At 45.3% G+C, this 15187-nt stretch overlaps 3 non-coding genes and 1 pseudogene across 3 annotated transcripts; all 4 read left to right on the top strand.

Annotated features, from left to right (window-relative positions):
• The first annotated feature begins 6386 nt into the window (after window positions 1-6386).
• LOC143727425 (U2 spliceosomal RNA) lies at window positions 6387-6572 on the top strand. The gene has a single exon (XR_013199490.1). It is a non-coding gene; the product is annotated as a U2 spliceosomal RNA (small nuclear RNA).
• Window positions 6573-7006: 434 nt separating this feature from the next.
• On the top strand, window positions 7007-7170 carry LOC143726796 (U1 spliceosomal RNA). The gene has a single exon (XR_013199026.1). It is a non-coding gene; the product is annotated as a U1 spliceosomal RNA (small nuclear RNA).
• Window positions 7171-13764: 6594 nt separating this feature from the next.
• Window positions 13765-13941, top strand: LOC143727404 (U2 spliceosomal RNA; annotated as a pseudogene).
• Window positions 13942-14375: 434 nt separating this feature from the next.
• LOC143726795 (U1 spliceosomal RNA) lies at window positions 14376-14539 on the top strand. Its single transcript, XR_013199025.1, has one exon. It is a non-coding gene; the product is annotated as a U1 spliceosomal RNA (small nuclear RNA).
• The last annotated feature ends 648 nt before the right edge of the window (window positions 14540-15187 follow it).

The raw sequence follows: 15187 nt of genomic DNA, 5'->3' as shown, positions 1-15187 counted from the left end.
ACCTTGTGCATGTGTGAAAAATCACCTGACATACAGTCGCCTATGGCCGTATTCATGTTGTTGTTTTTACTGTTTACAGCGCCACCAAGTGGCCAGTCGCCACATCCCTTTTCACCTGAGCACAGGCTGAGCCCGTGCACAGGTGTACCGACTTGGGTGTAATTGTCTCATTCCGTTGGAGAGTTATGGCCATTTAAGTAAAGCCCGCCTCGCCCACTCCCAACGTTTTGGCGTCCCGTCGCCAACGTGAATCGAAATTCCGACTTTTTTCCCCATCGCTGTCGGCAATCAGACTCCAGGGAATCTTTCTGCACCGGTTTGGGTCAGATCGGGCGAAAGACCTAGGACTAGTGTGCAAAAGTAGCTTTTTCACAAAATCCCAAATACCCGAAAATCTCGCCAGCGCAACCATCGAATCCGAGGCCTGCGTCTTGTTCGGCCCGAGCCAAGGATTCCGGTGATGTAAGACACTTGGGTCTGCGACGGACGGTTCAGGAGTTACGAGGCATTTCGTACTTCTGATCGCTGCAGCGCCACCTTGGGGCCGATTGGGCCGAGCCTTGGTGATGTTGTAGACCGGGCGGGTACTACCATCCCTCAAGAGTTTCAAGTCTCTACGACGTACGCTTTGGTCTGCCCGCTCACTTTTAGGGCAGAATGTTTGTTGGTCCAAAATCCCAGGTTGCACTCCAAAGTGTCGTGTTGTGCGCTCTGCTGTGATCCATTTTCGGTGTCAACAGTCAAGCTGAGCTTGTATTGCTGTGAGCTGAGCTTGTTTGCTGGCGACCTTTAGACCCTCTCGCCACGGCCCAGGTGGGCGTGGCCTTTGACGGCTCCCCCGCCTCTGCGTCATTGTGTCATCGCTTCTCGGCGTTTTGGCTAAGATCAAGTGTCTGGTCACTGGTTGAGACAGCGATCGCCTCTTGGAGGTTTCTTGGCTCAAGATCACCCTGTATCCTGAGCCATACAACTTTTAGGAGGTACATTGATCCAGTTGCTTTTACTTCTGTACTGTATTAAGGTAAGATTTTTTATCTATTTATTTATTTATTGTTAATTGAATTATTATTTATTTGTATTTTATTTTATTGTTTATTTTTAGGCTGTTGGTGCCTCCAACATGTCGGCTGCCCGTGCCGGCGTGCGGAGGCACCACAGCGTGCGTTTTAGTTTTTTAGAAAAAGATGGAAAGAAGTTGGAAATGTCCAGACTAGATTTTTCTAGGAAACTGATGCAGAAATGTTTAGGGTTTACCCCCGTGGATTTGAATTGCATTCTGACCCTGCCTTTTAACAAAGGCTTTGATGTGAGTTTTAAGAATGCAGCACTGTTAAATGACTTCTGGCAACTCTTTGACACACATAAGACCCAGTTCTCCATGTTTAAAGTGGAGAAACTAACTGATAACACACAAAAAGTGGTTATTGTTAGGATGTTCAATGAGACTGTAAATGGAGAAGATGTTTGTACATGGTTGGGAAGATTTTGCACTGTGAGGGGCCAGGCTATGAAGGTTTATGATGAAGACGGTATTTGGAATTGTGCCTGGAGGGTCCCCATTAAGCAATGGGAAGACCCCCAGGGCTTCCAAGGTCTGAGGCATTTGCCACAAATGATAGTTCTGGGAGAAAACAGGGGCTACATCCACTATCAGGGGATGCCCAAACTCTGCCGGCGATGTGGGGAGTTGGGGCACTTTCTGGCATGCTTCAACAAAAGCATGCCAGAAAGTCTTTTGTAACAAGTGTAGAGAAATTGGACACTCTTTTGACGAATGTCCCAATGGCAGAAGGTGTAATCTTTGTGGAGACTTTTCCCATCTCTACAGAGATTGCCCCAAATCGTTTGCCAACAAAGTTAAAGCACACAAAATGGCGGTTGAGGAGAGAGTGCAACAGGATAACGAGGAGGCGGAGCCAGATTCAAATCTCCCGCCAAACCCTGTGATTGGTGGAGAGAAAGCAGATGACAGAGGTAACGAAGGGGTGGAGCAAAGGAGTGAAGTAAAACAAGGTGAGGAAGATCAAATGGAAGGGACAGATGAAGACAACACAGAGGTAAGTGAAAATGCAGGGGAGGATACAGACGAGTTACAAACAAAAAGTCAATTAAGTGAGCAACTCCCCTGTGCTCAATCGATAAATAAAAAGAGAGCGGCACATTCCCCTCTCTTGAAAGAAACCGATAAAGATAAAATAGGAAGATTCTCTGACTCCTCCTCGTCAGACGACCTGAATAGATTATTCCCAAGTCATACAGCAAATGAGATTTCTTTCTTATCGATTGAGCTGAAATCATCCACACCCAGGAGCTCACCCTGTGATTCAGAAGGGAAAGAAACTCATTCCCCTGCCTCCCCTTTGGTGGGAACGCAGGAAGAGTTTGTTTTACAAGGAAATCTGTTTTTTAATGGATAGTTGTTTTTAAATTTTTTAAAATGTTGTATCTGTCTTCTTTTATACTCATTTTAATGCTCACGACCATCACTATCTCCACTTTAAACGTGAGAAGTGTGATGTCACAAATGAGAGCACAAACAGTTTTAAATTTTTTAAGTACACAACCCTCTGATGTCTTTTTACTACAGGAATGTGCCTTACCCTTTTTAAAAGACTACAAGAAGTGGGAAGACCAATGGCAGCAAGGACCCTCCTTATGGAGTGGTTCAAATCAAAATAAAGCAGACGGAGTAGCCATCCTGATAAAAAACACACAAATATTGGTGAAAGGGAGCACAATATTAAGAGACGGACGGGCCCTTTTAGCCAATTTGACTTTTTTAGGGAGGGATTTTAATGTTTTAAACTTTTACGGGAACACAGAAAAAAATGACAGATACAGCCTTTTAATAGATATGCAGTCCCACTTACTAGGAAAGACTCCTTTAATTTTCGCAGGAGATTTTAATTGTGTTTTACAGAGGAAAGATAGGAAAGGGGCAGGGGAGGATTTTAAAAAGGACAAGACTACAGTTTTACTGCAAAATATAATAAAAGATTTTAGACTGACTGACGTTTTCAAATCCATGCATCCCAACAATGTGGGCCACACCTGGTTCAGTGGTGATGGCACCAGAGCTTCCCGCATTGATTATATTTTTACCAGAGACTGGTCTTTATTGGATGCCAGATTAACCCCACTTTTCTTTTCTGATCACACTATGCTATCTTGCACCCTATCACTTCCTCCCGGTTTGACAACAGGTAGAGGTCTGTGGAAGCTAAACTGCTCCCTGTTGGAAGACCTGGAGATAGTAAAAGAATACAGGGAGCAGTACAGCAATTGGCAGACCCTACAAGACTTCTATGATTCAAGAGCACAGTGGTGGGAGATGGTGAAGGGAAAGACCAAGACTTTTTTTAGATGGGCAGGGAAAAAGAAAAAAGGAAAAGAATATAGACAAATGGTGGGACTGCAAAAGAGGCTACAACGCTACTTTCATCTTTTTAATCAGGGGTTCGACTTTAAGGATGAAATAAAAGACGTCAAAAAGGAAATGTCTGAATTGGCAGAAGTTAAAAGTAGAGGAATTATTCTGAGAAGTAAAGAAAAGGAAATAGAGCAGGGAGAGAAATGTACACGATACTTTTTTAAGAAAATACTTAATAGAGGTGGAGCAATGGTGAAATTGAGAAACAAAGAAAGAGAAATGATGACAGACACAAATGGTATTTTAACAGTAGTAGAAAGTTTTTATGAGGAACTCTATGGAAAAAAGGTAATTGATGATGGTATTTTAAATGAAACACTAACCTTTATAGAGAAAACTGTAAAAGATAGTGCAGGTCTGACAAATGATTTTAACCTCCTTGAGATGGACAAAAGCTTAAAAAATTTTAAAAAGGGGAAATCCCCTGGAGATGACGGACTCCCTCTAGAATTTTATCTGACCTTTTGGGACATTTTAAGACAAGACTTACTGGCTGTTTTTAATGACTTTGATAACCTCGACCGACTTCCAGACAGTTTTAGAATGGGTATAATGACACTTTTACACAAAAAAGACGACAAGACAGATTTAAAAAACTGGCGTCCTATAACCCTTTTAAACTTTGACTGTAAACTTTTTAGTAAACTTTTATCAACACGAATGTCAAGAGTTTTAGCAGAATTGATCAACCCGGATCAAGCCTGCGCCGTCCCTGGGAGAAAGATCACGGACAGCCTCGTACTGATAAGAGATGCCATCTGTTATGCGAGAGACAGAAATATTCGGCTGATAGTTTTAAACCTAGATTTTGAAAAAGCATTTGACAGAGTCTCGCACCATTACTTGTTTCAAGTATTGGGGAAAATGGGCTTTCCTGGGAGATTCTTAGCTTGGGTGGGATTGCTGTACAGGGACATAACCAGCAGAATCCTAGTTAATGGGAACCTTTCAAAAGCGATAGATATACGCAGCGGTGTCCGTCAGGGCTGTCCGTTATCTCCTCTCCTGTATGTGGCTTGCATCGAACCCCTAGCGCAGGTCTTGAGAACGGACAAGTGGATAACGGGACTGACCATACCCGGGACCGGAGGACTGACTGCAAAGACTGTTTTATATATGGATGATGTTAACCTTTTATGCACTGACGTTTTATCAATACAGAGGACCATGGACTTGACAGACTGGTTTGGGAAAGCGTCTGGAGCTAGACTGAACAGAGAAAAGACCCAGGCACAGTTCTATGGCCCATGGGAACCTAGCAAGACTGTTGGACTGGACATCACTATTAAAAAGACAGACTTAAAAATACTGGGCATAAAATTTGACAGAGACGGGGGAGGGAGTGGAAATTGGCATGATGTGATGGGAAAAGTGAGGAAAAAATTGGGGTTCTGGGGACTGAGACAGCTGACAGTTGAAGGGAAGGTTTTAATTCTAAAAGCGGTGATTTTACCACTGTTCTTATTGTTATGTTCTGTTTTTTTCCCCCCTAGATTCTTTCTTGTATCTCTGGACCGGTCCATGTTTTATTTCCTGTGGGGGTCCAAGTGGGAGAGGCTAAAAAGAGGAATTATAAAGAAAGCACCAAAAAATGGAGGAAAAGGCGTACCGGACCCTCACTTGTTTTTAGGAGCCAAATACACTGCACTACACCTAAAGTATGCCCTGACCCCATCCAGACAAGACAAAACAGCAGCCATGGCCCGGTTCTGGGTGGGGTCTTTTTTAAGATCCATCAATATTTTACCAACAGACTTGACAACACCACTTGCATTTGACCAACCCCCTGCATACACTCATATAAAAAAGTTTTTAAAGAATTTTAATTTGGAAAAAGAAAGAGTGACTGTTTTAACCAACCACCGCTCTATCCTCTCCCTTGTGCAGGAACGGGAACAAGTGTGTCCAGTGCGCGGGCTCACTCTAGGTGAAGCCCAAAAGGTTTGGCGAAATGTATCCCACTCAGCTCTTCATAACCGACACCGAGACCTGGCTTGGATGGCTGCCCATGAGATCCTCCCGGTCAGGGCCGTGATGCACTCCCGAGGCATGTCAGAGAATCCCATCTGCCCGCGGCCCGGGTGCGGCGCGCCCGAGACCGTGAGGCACGCCCTCTGGGAGTGCAGTTCTGTGAGGGACCTGTGGGCAACAGCTGGCCCCCAGCAATTCCCGTACCTGCCAGTAGGGGGGGTCCCAGACTACCCTATGGGGAGAGGAGGGGTGAGCCAAGATGAAACACCAGCTAAAACACCATCAAAGCTATGGCTCACCATCCTCTGTATCAAAGACGCCATTTGGACCTCCAGAAACCTACTGGTAGGGAAGCGCATGCAGGTGTCCCTCCACGCCACCATCCAGCTGGCTAAGTCAAGGCTGCAGGATTACACCGCATGTCGCCATTCGGATGTGGGGGTCAGAGCTTCACAGGAAAAGGTCCCCATAGCCACGAGCCCTGACTGCCCGTAGATGCCCCCCAACAACTTAGGTGGAGCAGCGGCGCCTCGGTTCAAGAGGATCTCCTCCGGGCCCAGAAGGGTTGGGTCCTTGGGACTGGTTCTGAAGAGCTGAGTGGAGGTTTAAAATGGTTATAAGGACATACCCACTCCTGTACAATGGAAGAGAGAGCTTTTAGACTCTGTTTTTTTTTTTTTTTTTTTTTTTATTGTTTTATCGGTATATTTATTCTATATTTTACCTTTTTTATTCATACCTTACTTAATTTTTTATTTTTAACAGAATGCTTTTCTTTTACTTAAAAAAAGTATATGTACTGTATATGTATATATGTATACGTGTATGTATTTATATATATATGTGTGTGTATGTGTATGTATATATATATATATATATGTACATGGGCAAATGGAACTGTTTTATCGCTTCAAAAACAAAAGAACAAAGAACAAAAAAGCATGTGAACATTCTGTAAAAATGATATGATGTATAAATGAATGAAATGGCACAATAAAAATATGTCAAAAGAAAAAAATCTGTTCTTATCAGTTTAATATCTGATACGTGCCCTACCCGGGCACCATATATTAAATTGATTTTTGGAACTGGGAGATGGAAGAGGGGCTTGCTCCGTCCACTCCACGCATCGACCCGGTATTGCAGTACTTCTGGGAACGGTGCACCCCCAAAAACTGTGTTCAATGAAAGAGATGTTTTAGTCTTGTGTGGCAGCAGGTGTTAATGGAAGTAACGTATATTGCTGTGTATGGGTGCTTTAAAGGTGTTGTAGGTGATCATATGCTATACAGGTAATGGTGGTGTGAGAGGGAAAAAAAAACAACAACTCTGTTCTTATCTCGTTTAACATCTGATTCGTCCACTATCCGGTGACCGCGTATGAAATTGATTTTTGGCTCATGGATCCGGAGCATGAAAACAACATCATCCACAACAACAACAGCAAAAGAGCCCGACTCTGCAGGTTTTTGATGTCTCTCTCTTATCTCTTGGAGTTTTTACGAATGAGCTGATGAGTTGAATCAGGTGTGTGTTTGATTGTCCGACCGTTGGTGAGGATTGCGGAGAGGGACACGGTGCCTCTGACGGGAGGCCTGGGAATTCATACTTACCTGGCAGGGGAGACACCATGATCAGGAAGGTGGTTCACCCAGGGCGAGGCTCGGCCATTGCACTCCGGTTGTGCTGACCCCTGCGAATTCCCCAAATGTGGGAATCTCGACTGCATAATTTATGGTAGTGGGGGACTGCGTTCGCGCTCTCCCCTGGACACACTGGTTAAAAGAGCAGATTGTTCGAGTTCCTCTTCTTCTGGTAGTTAACGACCTAGGAAGTCCAGGGAATTGAACTTCAGTGGTTGATCGAGAGATGTAAAACTCTCAACCTAGGACCAGTCTGCAAAAGTAGGGCTGTTTTTTAGTTTTTTTTTTTCATCATTCTTCAAATAATCTCCATTATTCAACCAGCGCTTTTATTGGCAGCAGTGGTCCTAGAAGCAAAGTTGTTCCGAATGAGGAGTTCTATCATGTGGTATGAATACCTTGTGCATGTGTGAAAAATCACCTGACATACAGTCGCCTATGGCCGTATTCATGTTGTTGTTTTTACTGTTTACAGCGCCACCAAGTGGCCAGTCGCCACATCCCTTTTCACCTGAGCACAGGCTGAGCCCGTGCACAGGTGTACCGACTTGGGTGTAATTGTCTCATTCCGTTGGAGAGTTATGGCCATTTAAGTAAAGCCCGCCTCGCCCACTCCCAACGTTTTGGCGTCCCGTCGCCAACGTGAATCGAAATTCCGACTTTTTTCCCCATCGCTGTCGGCAATCAGACTCCAGGGAATCTTTCTGCACCGGTTTGGGTCAGATCGGGCGAAAGACCTAGGACTAGTGTGCAAAAGTAGCTTTTTCACAAAATCCCAAATACCCGAAAATCTCGCCAGCGCAACCATCGAATCCGAGGCCTGCGTCTTGTTCGGCCCGAGCCAAGGATTCCGGTGATGTAAGACACTTGGGTCTGCGACGGACGGTTCAGGAGTTACGAGGCATTTCGTACTTCTGATCGCTGCAGCGCCACCTTGGGGCCGATTGGGCCGAGCCTTGGTGATGTTGTAGACCGGGCGGGTACTACCATCCCTCAAGAGTTTCAAGTCTCTACGACGTACGCTTTGGTCTGCCCGCTCACTTTTAGGGCAGAATGTTTGTTGGTCCAAAATCCCAGGTTGCACTCCAAAGTGTCGTGTTGTGCGCTCTGCTGTGATCCATTTTCGGTGTCAACAGTCAAGCTGAGCTTGTATTGCTGTGAGCTGAGCTTGTTTGCTGGCGACCTTTAGACCCTCTCGCCACGGCCCAGGTGGGCGTGACCTTTGACGGCTCCCCCGCCTCTGCGTCATTGTGTCATCGCTTCTCGGCCTTTTGGCTAAGATCAAGTGTCTGGTCCTAGGGTAGAGACAGCGATCGCCTCTTGGAGGTTTTTCCGGCTTGGGTCCTTCAGTGACTTGAGCCCCAAACTTTTGAGAGGTACATTGATCCAGCTGCTTTTATTCCGGTTCTGTTTTAAGGTAAGACCTTTTTATCTATTTATTTATTTATTTATTGTTTTTTAAAGTTTTAGGCTGTTGGTGTCTCCACCATGTCGGCTGCCCGTGCCGGCATGAGGAGGCACCACAGCGTGCGTTTTTTATTCAAAGAAGTTGAGGGGAAGCTCCTGGGGATGTCACGTCTTGACTTCTCCAGGAAGCTGATCCAAAAAACTCTAAATTTTAAACCTGATGATCTGAATTGCATCGTGACTCTGCCCCTGAACAAAGGATTTGATGTTAGTTTTAGAGCGGTTTCCCACCTGAATGATTTCTGGCACAGATTTGAAGTAGCTAAATCCCAGCTGTCCATGTTTACTGTTGAAAAGCTCTCTGACAACACACTTAAAACTGTGATTGTTAGAATGTTTAATGAGACAGTGACTGGGGAGGACATTTGTGTCTGGCTGGGCAGATTTTGCACAGTTCGAAGCCAGCCAGTCAAGGTTTTAGATGAGGATGGTATTTGGACATGCTCCTGGCGAATTCCCATTAAACAATGGGAAGACGCTGGGGGCTACCAGGGCCTGAAGCATCTGCCTTCTATGATTGTGTTGGGTGAGAACAGAGGCTACATTCACTACCAGGGTATGCCCAAATTATGTAGAAAATGTGGAAAGTTTGGGCACTTAGCTGAAGCATGCCAGGAAATGATATGTGGGAAATGCAGAGAAATTGGTCATACTTTTGAAGAGTGTACCAATGGCAGGCGGTGCAACCTCTGTGGGGAGTCATCCCATCTCTACAGAGATTGCCCTAAAAGTTTTGCCAACAAACTGAAAGGCAACAAAATGGCCGCCCCACATGTGGAACAAACAAAAGAGCAAAGGAAGGAGGAGGCGGTCCCTGAGGTTTTGGCGGGAAATTCTATTTCCCAGCCAGCCTCAGGGAGTGGGCAGGAGGAAGGAAGTGGGGCGGCCACAGGGGCGGAGTCAAGTTTTAACAGCGAACAGAGTGAGGAAGCCGTTCCCCAACAAGAGAGAAGTGAAAACAAAATGGAGGAAGAGGAGGAGGATGCAACGGCTTCCTCACTCTACACCGTATCGGAGGTTAGTGTGGTGGATAGTGGGGGTGAATCCGAGGGTTCACTCCCCAATGCTCAGGTGCAAAAAAGGTCTGCGAGATCTCCTCTGCTTCAAACAGAGGAGAAAAGGCTGCGGGCATCGCATCGGCTAGATAGTTCCTCTTCGTTAGATCTAGACCGTATGTGGCCCGCAGAATCTCCCAATGAAGTCTCCTTTTTGCACGTTAAGCTTAGAACATCGTCACCGAAGGAGCCACAAGAGGTTCTCTCTGTGGACTCTGAGGCGGCGAGCATTTGCCCTCCTGATCCCAGTTTTTCTGGGGAAAGGGAGAAGCAAGTGCTACATGACATAACATGATTTTAATGTAACTTTCTGCAGTCTTTTGGTTTTATCCTTCTATTAATGCTTGTATTTTTAACCATACTGCTCATGGCCCTCACTATCTCTACAATCAATGTGAGAAGTGTGAGGTCTACTTTGCGAGCACAGAGTGTGTTATCCTTTTTAAAAACTTTTAAGTCAGATGTGTTTTTATTGCAAGAATGTGGTTTGCCCTTTTTAACAAATTACAGGAAGTGGGAGGAGATTTGGACCCCAGGATTTTCCATTTGGAGTGGGTCCAATTTTAACAAAAATGACGGTGTTGCTATTTTAATAAAAAATCCCAACCTTTTGGTGAAGGGCAGCACTGTGGTGAGGGACGGGCGGGCAATTTTAGCAAATCTGACTTTTTTAGGTAAGGATCTTAACATTTTAAATATGTATGGTTTTACTGAAAAAAATAACAGGTATGAGCTTTTAGAAGACTTGCAACCCCACATGCTAGGCAGGGCTCCCCTAGTGGTAGCAGGGGATTTTAATTGTGTATTATCAAAAAAGGACAGAAGGAGGGTAGGAGAGGATTTTAAGGTCGACAAGACATCGGTTTTATTACAAAATATAGTCAAAGATTTTAAGTTAGTTGACTGTTTTAAAACAATGCATCAAAGAGAGGAAGGCTTCACCTGGTTCAGTGGTGACGGTGCCAGAGCCTCTCGAATTGACTATATTTTTACCAGGGACCTCCCGCCGACCGATGCTACATTGACCCCCCTCTTTTTTTCCGACCACATGATGCTGTCTTGCACTCTTTCACTCCCCACGGGTGTGACTGCAGGGGGAGGGCTGTGGAAGCTGAACTGTTCCCTATTAGAGGACGAGGAAGTGGTTAGTGAGTATAGGGAGCAGTTCAGCCAATGGCAGACCCTCCAGGACTTTTACGACTCACGTGCACAGTGGTGGGAGATGGTGAAACAAAGGACAGGACGGTTTTTTAAACAAATTGGAAAAGAAAAAAAGAATAAAGAAAAAAGACGCATGATGGGGTTGCAAAAAAGACTGCAGAGATATTTTAACCTTTTAAACAATGGATTGGATTTTACAAATGAAATAAAAGAAGTAAAGAAAGAAATGTCAGATCTGTCTGAAACAAAGAGCAAAGGTGTCATTTTAAGATGTAGAGAAAGGGAGTTAGAGGAAGGAGAGAAGTGTACCAGGTATTTTTTTAAAAAGACAATAGCTCGGGGAGGGTCGATCAATATTTTAAAAACTTTTAGAGGGGGGGAAGTAAATACAACTGACCTGATTTTAGGGGAAATTGAAAGTTTTTACAGTAATTTATACGGCACTAAAGAGGTACACAATGGCATCTTAGAGGAAGTTTTAGGGTTTTTAGATAAAAAAGTTAAGAGTCCAGATGTGCTTTTATCCCAGGATTTTAATCTTTTAGAATTGGAAAAAGCTTTAAAGGGTTTTAAGAAGGGGAAGTCCCCGGGCATGGACGGACTCCCCTTTGAGTTTTATCTGACTTTCTGGGACATTTTAGCACATGACTTACTTACAGTTTTTAAAGAATTTGAGACTCTTGACAGACTTCCAGACAGCTTTAGAGTAGGGATAGTTACATTACTGTACAAAAAAGGAGACAAGACTGACTTGAGAAACTGGCGACCAATCACTCTTTTAAATTATGATTGTAAACTTTTTAGTAAGATTTTAGCTACACGCATGTCGACTGTTTTAGAGGACGTAATCCACCTGGATCAAGCTTGCGCTGTGCCCGGCAGGAAGATCACGGACAGCCTGGTACTGATCAGAGACGCCATCTGTTATGCGAGAGACAGAAACATTAGGCTTGTAGTCCTAAATTTAGACTTTGAAAAAGCTTTTGATCGGGTCTCGCACCAGTACCTCCTTCAGGTACTGCAAAAAATGGGCTTTCCAGAGAGGTTTATAGCTTGGGTGGGACTGCTGTATGAGGGCTTAAGCAGCAAATTTCTTGCAAATGGGCATCTTTCCAAAGCTGTAAATATCCACAGCGGTGTCCGTCAGGGGTGTCCTTTATCTCCCCTTCTGTATGTGGCTTGTATTGAGCCACTGGCACAGATCTTGAGAAGGGATAAATGGATTAAAGGACTAGATATCCCAGGAACTGGTGGACTGACGGCGACCTGCGTTTTATATATGGATGACGTGACCATTTTAGCGACTGACTTTTTATCAGTACGAAGAGCAATGGACTTGACTGACTGGTACGGTCGGGCCTCGGGCGCCAAGCTTAACAGGAGTAAGTCCGAGGCCCTGCTCTTCGGGCCGTGGGGCGACGTGGACACAGGAGGACTAGATTTGGATTTTAAAGAAAAGGATTTGAAAATTTTAGGAGTAAAATTTGACAGGGAGGGTGGAGGACCAGGAAACTGGACTGACATGTTAGGGAAAGTCAGACAAAGACTGGGCTTTTGGGGACTAAGACAACTGACGTTAGAAGGCAAGATTTTAATTTTTAAAGCAGTGATTTTACCACTAATTTTACTTGTCTGTTCTGTTTTTAGTCCCCCAAGACGATTCCTGGCTAAGTTGGAGAGGGCGGTATTTTATTTCCTGTGGGGGTCCAAGTGGGAACGAATCAAGAGGGAGGTCGTTAAAAAGAAAAAAGAGAATGGCGGGAAAGGCCTCCCAGACCCCCACCTGTTTTTAGGCAGCCGCTTTGCCGCCCTCCATATCCAGTATGCACTGACCCCATCCAGAGAACACAAGACAGCAGCCATGACCCGATTCTGGATGGGGTCATACCTAAGAAGTTTGAAAATTTTACCCATTGATCTTAAAAGTCCAGTGTCTTTTAATTTGTCAAAAGAGCATAGTTTTATTAAGAAATTTTTAAAGAAATATCTTTTAGAAACAAATGATGCCACTGTTTTAACTAATCACAAGTCTCTCGTCTCTCTTGTGCAGGATCGAGAATCGGTGAGTCCAGTTCCAGGCCTCACACTAGGTGAGGCCAAAGACGTTTGGAGGAACGCAGCCCACCCAGCTCTCCAGAACAGGCTTAAGGACCTGTCGTGGATGGTGGCTCATGAGATCCTCCCGGTCAGGGCGGTCATGCACTCCAGAGGCATGGCCAAAAACTCCACCTGCCCACGGTCCGGATGTGGTTCCCCGGAGACCGTTCAACATCTGCTCTGGGAGTGCGGCGCTGCGCGGGACCTGTGGGCCAAGACAGGCCCCCTGTTTTTCCCGTGCCTGCCAGCGGGTGGGGCCCAGGTGGACTATAAGCTCGCCATCCTGGGGGTGGGTCAGGGCTTGAAGGAGTTGACACCACCAACGTTTGCCTCGCTCTGGCTCACCCTCAACCACATCAAGGATGCCATCTGGGTCACCAGAAACCTGCTGGTGGGGAAACGCGTGACGGTCCCCCTCCACGCGTGCGAGCAGAGGATAACATCAACGCTGCAGGGTGGGCCGCACGTCGTTATTCGGATGGGGGGGCCGAGGTCACACGGAGAAGGTCCCGGCCGCCACCGTACCTGGCCGCCCGTAGATGCACCCTCACCACTCTGGCTACGGGAACAGCGGGCCAGCGGGCCGGAGGAGAGGGGATCTCCGCTGGGCACTGGAAGCGAGGAGTCTGGGGCCTGTTCTGGAGACCTGGAGTGAATGGACATTCTTGATAGGGACTCACCCTCGATCCTGTACAAGAGATGTTTTATTTGGCATATTTTATTGTTTTATTGTTTTATATTTGCATTCCTATTTTATTTTAATCCATTTTACCTTTACTTTAAAACAACACACAACATACATGGACTTTTACACAACACATCAACATAACTGATTTTTAACTGTAACTTATGTCCTTTTTGTTGTTTTAAGATATGTGCAAAAATGTGATTTTATAAGGAAAAAATGGATATTGAAAGAATGGAATGAAACAATGTGACAATAAACTTTTTTCGAAAGAAAAAATCTGTTCTTATCAGTTTAATATCTGATACGTGCCCTACCCGGGCACCATATATTAAATTGATTTTTGGAACTGGGAGATGGAAGAGGGGCTTGCTCCGTCCACTCCACGCATCGACCCGGTATTGCAGTACTTCTGGGAACGGTGCACCCCCAAAAACTGTGTTCAATGAAAGAGATGTTTTAGTCTTGTGTGGCAGCAGGTGTTAATGGAAGTAACGTATATTGCTGTGTATGGGTGCTTTAAAGGTGTTGTAGGTGATCATATGCTATACAGGTAATGGTGGTGTGAGAGGGAAAAAAAAACAACAACTCTGTTCTTATCTCGTTTAACATCTGATTCGTCCACTATCCGGTGACCGCGTATGAAATTGATTTTTGGCTCATGGATCCGGAGCATGAAAACAACATCATCCACAACAACAACAGCAAAAGAGCCCGACTCTGCAGGTTTTTGATGTCTCTCTCTTATCTCTTGGAGTTTTTACGAATGAGCTGATGAGTTGAATCAGGTGTGTGTTTGATTGTCCGACCGTTGGTGAGGATTGCGGAGAGGGACACGGTGCCTCTGACGGGAGGCCTGGGAATTCATACTTACCTGGCAGGGGAGACACCATGATCAGGAAGGTGGTTCACCCAGGGCGAGGCTCGGCCATTGCACTCCGGTTGTGCTGACCCCTGCGAATTCCCCAAATGTGGGAATCTCGACTGCATAATTTATGGTAGTGGGGGACTGCGTTCGCGCTCTCCCCTGGACACACTGGTTAAAAGAGCAGATTGTTCGAGTTCCTCTTCTTCTGGTAGTTAACGACCTAGGAAGTCCAGGGAATTGAACTGCAGTGGTTGATCGAGAGATGTAAAACTCTCAACCTAGGACCAGTCTGCAAAAGTAGGGCTGTTTTTTAGTTTTTTTTTTCATCATTCTTCAAATAATCTCCATTATTCAACCAGCGCTTTTATTGGCAGCAGTGGTCCTAGAAGCAAAGTTGTTCCGAATGAGGAGTTCTATCATGTGGTATGAATACCTTGTGCATGTGTGAAAAATCACCTGACATACAGTCGCCTATGGCCGTATTCATGTTGTTGTTTTTACTGTTTACAGCGCCACCAAGTGGCCAGTCGCCACATCCCTTTTCACCTGAGCACAGGCTGAGCCCGTGCACAGGTGTACCGACTTGGGTGTAATTGTCTCATTCCGTTGGAGAGTTATGGCCATTTAAGTAAAGCCCGCCTCGCCCACTCCCAACGTTTTGGCGTCCCGTCGCCAACGTGAATCGAAATTCCGACTTTTTTCCCCATCGCTGTCGGCAATCAGACTCCAGGGAATCTTTCTGCACCGGTTTGGGTCAGATCGGGCGAAAGACCTAGGACTAGTGTGCAAAAGTAGCTTTTTCACAAAATC

The sequence above is a fragment of the Siphateles boraxobius genome, unplaced genomic scaffold (genome assembly GCF_051911475.1).
Source record: "Siphateles boraxobius isolate OS27281-9 unplaced genomic scaffold, OSU_SipBor_1 77, whole genome shotgun sequence".
Taxonomy (NCBI): domain Eukaryota; kingdom Metazoa; phylum Chordata; class Actinopteri; order Cypriniformes; family Leuciscidae; genus Siphateles; species Siphateles boraxobius.
The sequence above is the reverse complement of the archived record's forward strand: the minus strand, read 5'-3'. Positions and strand labels throughout refer to the sequence as shown.